This window comes from Dendrobates tinctorius, unplaced genomic scaffold, assembly GCF_039654945.1.
Source record: "Dendrobates tinctorius isolate UK_male_01 unplaced genomic scaffold, ASM3965494v1 ptg000103l, whole genome shotgun sequence".
Taxonomy (NCBI): Eukaryota; Metazoa; Chordata; class Amphibia; order Anura; family Dendrobatidae; genus Dendrobates; species Dendrobates tinctorius.
The window spans coordinates 47691764-47700148 of record NW_027361771.1 but is presented as its reverse complement, the minus strand read 5'-3'; positions in this window follow the sequence as shown (position 1 = coordinate 47700148).

Sequence of the window (8385 nt, the reverse complement as noted above, 5' to 3'; positions counted from 1 at the left end):
AACTTTGTTCTTGAAACTCGTCCCTCACGTGGCTTAAAAGCGCACAGGGGGCACAGCGCGGCCTGTCACCTGGCATCGTGAGCACCAAGCCTCCAGAACAGCAGCAGCTGCTGGACGCGTCCTCTGACACAGGACACCAGCAGCAGCCACGGAAGTCACCGCAGCAGCACCGTAAGAAGGAGACCAAGGAGCAGTCACAGCGATGCAGCAGCCATTCGGAGTCCCGACGCAGCAAGGAGTCCGGGGGGGGGCAGGGGTCCCAAAGGACAAGCTGCGTACAGATCCGGGGCCCACGTCTGATTCGGTATCCTTCAGTCTGGTGGGTAAGTGGACTACGTGAACGTATATGCTGTAATTAGGGCCTGTCCTCTTATAGGGGAAGAAGTGCACACAGAAGGCCAAACACAAGATTTGCCCACTTTGTAAGGAAGAGCTCCCCACGGCATGGGGAAAAAAGGCTCTGCAAGTCCTGCATTGAACATACAATATGCAAGGACTCCCCAGGGTTCACTTCTGAGCTTAGAGCCCTAATTGCCCACCAGGTAGAGAACACCTTCAAAACTCTTCGGGGAAAAAGCAAAAAGCATAAGGAACCCGAGTCAGATCCTAGTGATAGGGAGAGCGAATCTTCTTCATCAGACACAGAGAGCCCGTCATTCGGCTCCTCGTCCTCTACGGATGAAGGTCGCAGTTGCTTCCCTATAGAAGAGACAGATAACTTAATAAAGGCTGTCAGAACCACTATGAGGCTAGTAGACACCAGGCCTAAAAGAACGATTCGGGACACCATGTTTAGTGGGTTAGAGCAGAAGAAGAGGAGGTCTTTTCCCATGAACGCTAAAATCCAGGCGCTCATACAGAGGGAGTGGAAAAGGCCAGAGGAAAAGGGCCTCCTAGCACCAAAAAGGAAATACCCCTTTGAGGAGCCAAGCTGTTTGTTTTGGGACAAAGCGTCGAAAGTGGACGTAGCCATAGCAAAAGCCTCGAAAAAATTTTCTCTGCCGTTCGAGGACATGGGGACACTGAAAGACCCTATGGACAAAAAAAGTGGATTAATTCCTAAAAGGAGCCTGGGAAGCAGCCTGAGGAAGACTAAAACCAGCTATAGCTGCCATTGCACAGCCAGAGCTTGATGGTGTGGCTGGACCAGCTGGATGACCAACTAAGGAACAAAACACCAAGGGGAGCAATCCTGGACTCCGTCCCGTTAATGAAAGGAGCAGCGGAATTTTTAGCGGACGCATCTGCGGATTCAATTACGGTAGGTTGACAGCCAGGGCAGCCTCATTCTCCAATGCAGCTAGAAGGGCTCTATGGCTCAAGTGCTGGATGGGAGACCTGCACACAAAAACAAAGTTGTGCTCCATCCCCTGCGAAGGTGAATTCCTTTTTGGGCCCACACTGGACGACATACTTGAGAAAGCAGGGGATAAAAAGAAGTCTTTCCCTAACCCATCCAATTTCCCCTTCAAATGTTTTCGGAGCAGGAAATTTATCCAAAGGAAGCCACCTAAAAACTCCCAGGACAAGTGGGAAAATAGAAGAGGCAAAGGGAAGGGGTTCATCTTCGGGAAACCGGCAGACAAGAAGCAACCCCAATGAAGGTGTCTCCCAGGTAGGGGGAAGATTGGGCCTCTTCTTCCCGACCTGGGAAAAGATATCAAGCAGTTCCTGGATCCTAAGCATCGTAGAAACAGGTCTCAAATTAAAATTCGACACCACCCAAACCCTCTTTCGTAGTGACCCCACAGAGGCAGTCGATAGAAGAGCAAGCTGCAGTACAACAGGAGATTCTGACCCTGGTGGAGAAATCGGTGTTGTAGGAGGTTCCCCACCAAGAAAAAAGGAGAAGGCTTCTATTCCCCTATCTTCTTGCGGAAGAAACCTGATGGGACGTTCAGGACGATAGTTAAACAAATGCCTAGTGATTCCTCCATTCAAGATGGAAACAATAAAATCCGCAGTAAAGATGTTGTTTCCATCTTGTTACATGAGGGTACTCGACTTGAAAGACGCGTACTATCACGTCCCCATACACACGGACTATCGCCGGTTTCTCAGGATAGCAGTCACAATAGGGGGAGAAATAAAGCACTACCAATCAAAGCCCTCCCATTTGGGCTGGCCATCGCCCCAAGAGTATTCACGAAAATCATATCAGCGGTCATGGCACACTTGAGAGAACAGGACGTCCTAATAGTCCCATACTTGGACGACTTCCTAGTAGTAGGCAATTCCCCTGGTCATTGCAGAGACCAGTTGAACCAGACTATGGAATCCTTGTCCAACCTAGGTTGGCTGCTGAACCTACCAAAATCTCGGTTAATTCCGAGCCAAGTGCAAGAAAATTTGGGCATAACCATAGATTCCATCAGGCAGGAGTGCTGTCTCCCCTAAGGGAAAAGGCTACACATAGAACAGCTAGCAACAGGAGCAATAACACGGACAGTAATGACACTCAGGAAGGCCATGTCCTTGCTCGGCTCAATGACAGCCTGCCTACCAGCTGTCCAGTGGGCCCAAGCTCATACAAGAGATCTCCAGTGGGAGATACTAGAGGCAGAGATTTCTCTTCACAGGAATTTAGAAGGGCAGTTAAACATCTCACCCGTAACAGCTCGCTCTCTACAATGGTGGACGAAACCATCCAACCTATCCAGGGGGGTTCCTTGGGTGAAACCGGTCTCTCAGATCCTTACTACAGATGCAAGCCCCAGGGGGTGGGGGGCTCACTGGGACAACCAGGTAGCACAAGGAGCCTGGACAGAAAACGAAAAGACAGCCTCCTCGAATATGAAGGAGATATTGGCAGTGAAGCGCGCCCTCCTGTATTTTCTAAACTCCCTCAGAGGCCACCATGTAAGAGTGTTCTCGGACAACAGCACTGTTCTTGGACCCTGGCACTTTCCCCTTGCATATGCGTTCCCACCGATAGCCTTAATTCCACCAGTTCTGAGGAAGATCCGGGAGGACAAAGCAAGGGTAATATTAATAGCCCCCTTCTGGCCGAGAAGGACGTGGTTCTCTTGGTTGAGAATGTCCATTTCCGATCCTTGGGTCCTCCCGGATATCCCGAACTTACTCTCCCAGGGCCCAGTACTGCACCCTCAGGCGGAGAACCTACACATGGCGGCCTGGAATTTGAAAGGGCTCTATTAATCAACAGAGGCTCCTCCAAAAATTTAGTATCCAATCTACTACGAAGCAGAAAGCTGATAACCACTAAACAGTACTGGAGGGTCTGGAGGAAGTTCCTTTCAGTATCAAAGGCTAGTCCAAAGGGGAAGGTACTCATATCAAAGATCTTAGATTTCGTACAAAGGGGCTTAGAGCAAGGCCTAGCTACCAGCACATTAAAGGTTCAAGTGGCAGCCCTGGGAGCCCTATACAACTGTGACTTGGCAGGGAATCGTTGGGTGTCCAGGTTCATTAAGGCAGTCAGTAGATCCAGGCCTGTGTCTTCCCTACACACCCCTCCCTGGGATCTAAACTTGGTACTATCAGCCCTGACCAAGCCCCCCTTTGAGCCTTTGCAGGAAGCACCGTTAAAATTAATATCTCTCAAGACCTCCCTCTTGGTAGCCCTCACATCAGCCCGTAGAATTAGTGACATCCAGGCCCTGTCAGCCTTCCCTCCATTTACACAGATTCTGGATGACAGGGTGGTACTTAGGACAGACCGAGCCTATCTGCCGAAGGTAGCGTCCCGATTCCACAAAACTCAGGAGATCTCCCTCCCCTCCTTTTGCCCCAATCCCAAAAACAAGGGAGAAGAGACCTTGTACACATTAGATGTCAGGAGATGCCTAATGGAATACTTAGCGGCAACCAGGGAGTGTAGGAAGGCTAGGTCTCTTTTTGTCTGCTTCCAGGGGCCAAAGAAAGGGCAAAAGGCATCGAAGAGCACGCTGGCGAGGTGGATAAGGGACGCCATCAGATTGTCGTACTCTGCAGAAGGCACAGACATCCCAGGCAGAATAACGGCCCATTCCACAAGAGCGGTGTCAACTTCCTGGACAGAGAGAGCAGGTGTCTCCATTGAGCAGATATGTAGAGCTGCTACTTGGTCCTCTCCTTCAACTTTCTTTAACCACTATCGGCTGGACCTAGCCACCTCCTCAGATCTAACCTTTGGTAGAAGGGTGCTGGAGGCAGTGGTCCCCCCCTAATAGTCTTTGCAATTCTCTCCGTGGTGCCGTCATGGGGGAAGGAGAAAATCATTGTTACTTACCGTTAACGGTATTTCTCTGATCCCATGACAGCACCCGTATATTCCCTCCCTACACGCGTGGGGTGCGCACTTATTGTAAATGCAGTTTAGTCAAAAAGTCACATGGTGTCTCCTCTACCAGTTTAATGATTATAGAAATTCCTTTTTCTTTAAGTGTTGTGTTAGTATTAGGCTGAAGTTCCGTTAATGCTCTGTAAAACAACTGATGCGGGAGAGAGGTACCGCCTTTTTATCGGTAGGTTTCCTGTCCCCGTGGGGTGGATCCCCTCTCTCCGTGGTGCCGTCATGGGATCAGAGAAATACCGTTAACGTTAAGTAACTACGATTTTCCCTGACAAACTTCAAAAGAAAGACTTGGGTAGAGACTGTACACTTACATGTGGAAAGCATTGCTTTTTGCAGTGTCCCTGCTGCCGCAATGCACGTTTCGTTATCTCTTGTTAGATCTTCATCAGAAGGCTCGTGATGAAGATCTAATGAAACTGCAGCACAATTTTGGAACCCAATGTTTTGTTTTTTTTTATCAGAACGTTATAAGGGTTAAAAGTTGAGCAGCGATTTCTCATTTTTACAAAACCATTTTTTTTTTATTTTATTTTTTAGGGACCACATCACATTTGAAGTTACTTTGAGGGGTCTATATGATAGAAGGTACCCAAAAGTGACACCTTTCAGAAAACTGCACCCCTCAAGGTGCTCAAACCCACATTCATAAGTTTATTAACCCTTTAGGTGCTTTTCGGGAATTTTTGGAACGTTTAAAAAAAAAAAAAAACAACTTTTTTTTTCACAAAAAATTTACTTCACATCCTAATTTTTTTATTTTCCCAAGGGTCACAGGAGAAATTTGAACCCAAAACCTGTCGTGCAATTTGTCCTGAGTACGCTGATATCCAATATGTGGGAGTAAACCACTGGGTGCATGGCTGAGTTCGGAAGGGGAGGAGCACCGTTTGACTTTTTCAACGCAAAATTGGCTGGAATTTAGACTGGACGCCATGTCGCATTTGGAGAGCCTCTGAAGTGCTTAAACAGTGGAAACCCCGCCACAAGTGACACCATTTTGGAATCTAGACACCCCCCCCCTCCTAAGGAACTTATCTAGATGTGTGGTAAGCATTTTGAACTCTCAAGTGCTTCACAGTTTATAAGGCAGAGCCGTAAAAATAAAAATATTTTTTCAACAAAAATGATCTTTTTGCCCCCAATTTTTTTCCCAAGGATAAGAGGAGAAATTGGACTGCAAAAGTTGTTGTGCAATTTCCCTTGAGTATGACGATACCTCATATATAGGTTAGCACTACTTTTGAAGGACAGAGCAAAGCTCAGAAGGGAAGAGGTGCCATATTGAAGTTCAGATTTTGCTGGAATGGTTTGAGGGTGCAATGTCACATTGGCAGAGCCCCTGAGGTGCCAGAACAACAGAAACCCCCCTATATGTGAACTCATTCTACAAACTACACTCCCCAAAGAATTAATCTAGGTGCAGTGATCATAGTGACACCACATGTGCCTCACAGAATTTTATACCACTGAGCGGTGAAGAGAGACTAAATTACATTTTTAACACTAAAATGTTGTTTTAGCCCTAAGTCTTAATTTCTCTAAGGGCTAATAGGAATTTTTTTTTTACAACAAACTGAGGTCCATTTATTCCTGAATATGCCAATACCCTACATGTAATCAGGAAACATTTTTCAGGTACAGTGCAAAGCTCAGAAGACAAGGAGCCCCATGTTTTACTGTTGTGATTTGCAGGTGCCATGACCCACTGGGAGAGCCTATGAGGTGCCAGAGCAGCAGAACCCCCCCCCCCCATAAGTGACCCCATTTTATTAACTACACCTCTCAATTCATCTAGAGGTGCAGTGACACCATAGGTGTGTCACAAAATTTTATACCATTGGGCAGTGAAAACAAAGTAAATACATTTTTACCACCAAAATGTTGTTTTGGCCCCAGATTTTACATTTTCACACAAGAAGTGGGTAAAAATGGCACCAAAATGGCAATTTGTGCTGAATGTAGCAAAACCCCATATGTGACTGTACAGTACTACTTAGCCATACGGAGAGACTCGGGAGGAAAGGAGCTCTATTTGCCTATTCAAGACAGTGGGTCTGTGCATATCAGTGTGTTTGCATGGCCTGTGTGTCCGTGGGCAAAACACGCTGACAAGTCCATTTTTAATGTCGGCATGTGCCACAAAACGTCCCGCACACGCATAATACACATGGATGTCCTCCATGTGACACGCATCGGCGCCGGGGAAGAAGTGTTACAGTAGGCGCTATTCCCCGGCGTCAGGTGCTGAACACGGCTCTCATCATTCTCCCCTGCTCTGCCAGCGATCAGCGTGAGCAGGGGAGAATGATGAGAGATACATTTAAGTAATAAAGGAGACAGCAGGCGATGGCTGATGGGACTATTACTCCCATCAGCCTACCTCTGCTAGTGCTAATAACAGTGACAGCAGGATCGGCTGATGGGGGTATTCATCAGCCGCCACCTGCGCAATAAATAAATATAAATGAAAAAAAGGTATATGTTCCTCTGTATTTTCTTATTTTCTATAACCAGCCAGGCAAAACTCAGAGCTGGGGGCTGATATTCTCAGCTTCAGCAAGGTTGGTTATCAATAAGGCTGAGTTCACACGAGGCGTTTTTTTTCGCGTTTCCGCGGCGGTTTTAACCGCGTGATTTTGCCGCAAAAACGCGAAAAATAAGCATCCCATGCATTCCTATGGGATTCCGCAATGCTGTGCTAATGCTGCGGTTTTTACCGCGGCGGAATCACTTCGCGGTAAAAACCACAGCATGCTCATTAATTTTGCGGAATCGCGGCGATCCCGCACCCATAGGAAAGCATTGTTCCACTTACTTCCCGCATGTGGCTGTGCGGATGGTACCCACGGTCCGGAGGAGAAGAGACTGTCCTCCGGGCTTTGGGTACCTTATCCCTGTAAAAAGTAGAATTTAAAATAAAAAATATTGTTATTCTTACCTTCCGACATCCCGCGCAGCCTTCCCGCTTCTCTCCACGCTCTCGTTCCCAGTAATCCTTTGCGAAAATGCCCGCGATGGCGTCCGTTCTCGCGGGATCGCGAAGTCTCGCGGTCATTCGCGCGACGTCATCGCGAATTAGCACGAGACATCGCGATCCCGCGAGAACGGACGTCATCGCGGGCATTTTCGCAAAGGATTACTGGGAACAGCTGCGCGGGACGTCGGAAGGTAAGAATAACACTTTTTTTTTTTTTTTTTTGCATTTTATCTTTTACTACTGAGGCTGCATAGGCAGCCTCAGTAGTAAAAAGTTGGTCACACTTGTCAAACACTATGTTTGACGAGTGTGACCAACCTGTCAATCAGTTCTCCAAGCGATGCTACAGATCGCTTGGAAAACGCTAGCATTTTGCAAGCTAAATACACTTGCAAAATGCTAGTTTTTGCGCTGGAATTTAAAATGCGATTTTCCCGCGGAATAGAATTCTGGAATTCTCGCTGTAATTTTCGCGAGAGTTCTGGTACGTGTGAACTTAGCCTTACAAAGGGGTCCCCACACTGTTTTCTTTTAATTATTTAAATAATTTATAAAAACGCCATAGTGCCCCCTATTTTTGACAAGCTACTTTTCTAAAGTAGACAGCTGGGGGCTGGTATTCTTAGGATGGTAAGGGGCCATGGATATTGACCCCCCCCCCCCCCCCCCAGCCTATAAATAGCCTGCAACTGCCCAGAAAAGGCATATTTATTAGATGCGTCAATTCTGGCACTTTACCCAGCTCTTCCCACTTGCCCTGTGAGCACTCACGGTGCTAGCAGGGATCTCGTTGAAGTCACCGCAAGCTCAGCCCGGCTGGGAACGGAGCTCACTGAACGGTGGTAACCTTTATGACGTCACCGCCGGTCACTGACACTGCGTTCCCAGCAGCTCATTCACCAGTGGTCCTCAGCCTTTACGGTCGCATCTTGGCACCGTCCAGTTTGCAAACTAATTAGCCCCCAGATATGGATTACGGCGTGGGACGTAACGACAGACAGGTATGGTATACTGTTGTTTTTTTTAATTTTAGCTTTATTACAGGAGAACGAAAGCTTCGATGGAATAGGCGTTCGGTGAGTATAACTGTGCTTGTTATTTTTAAATAAAA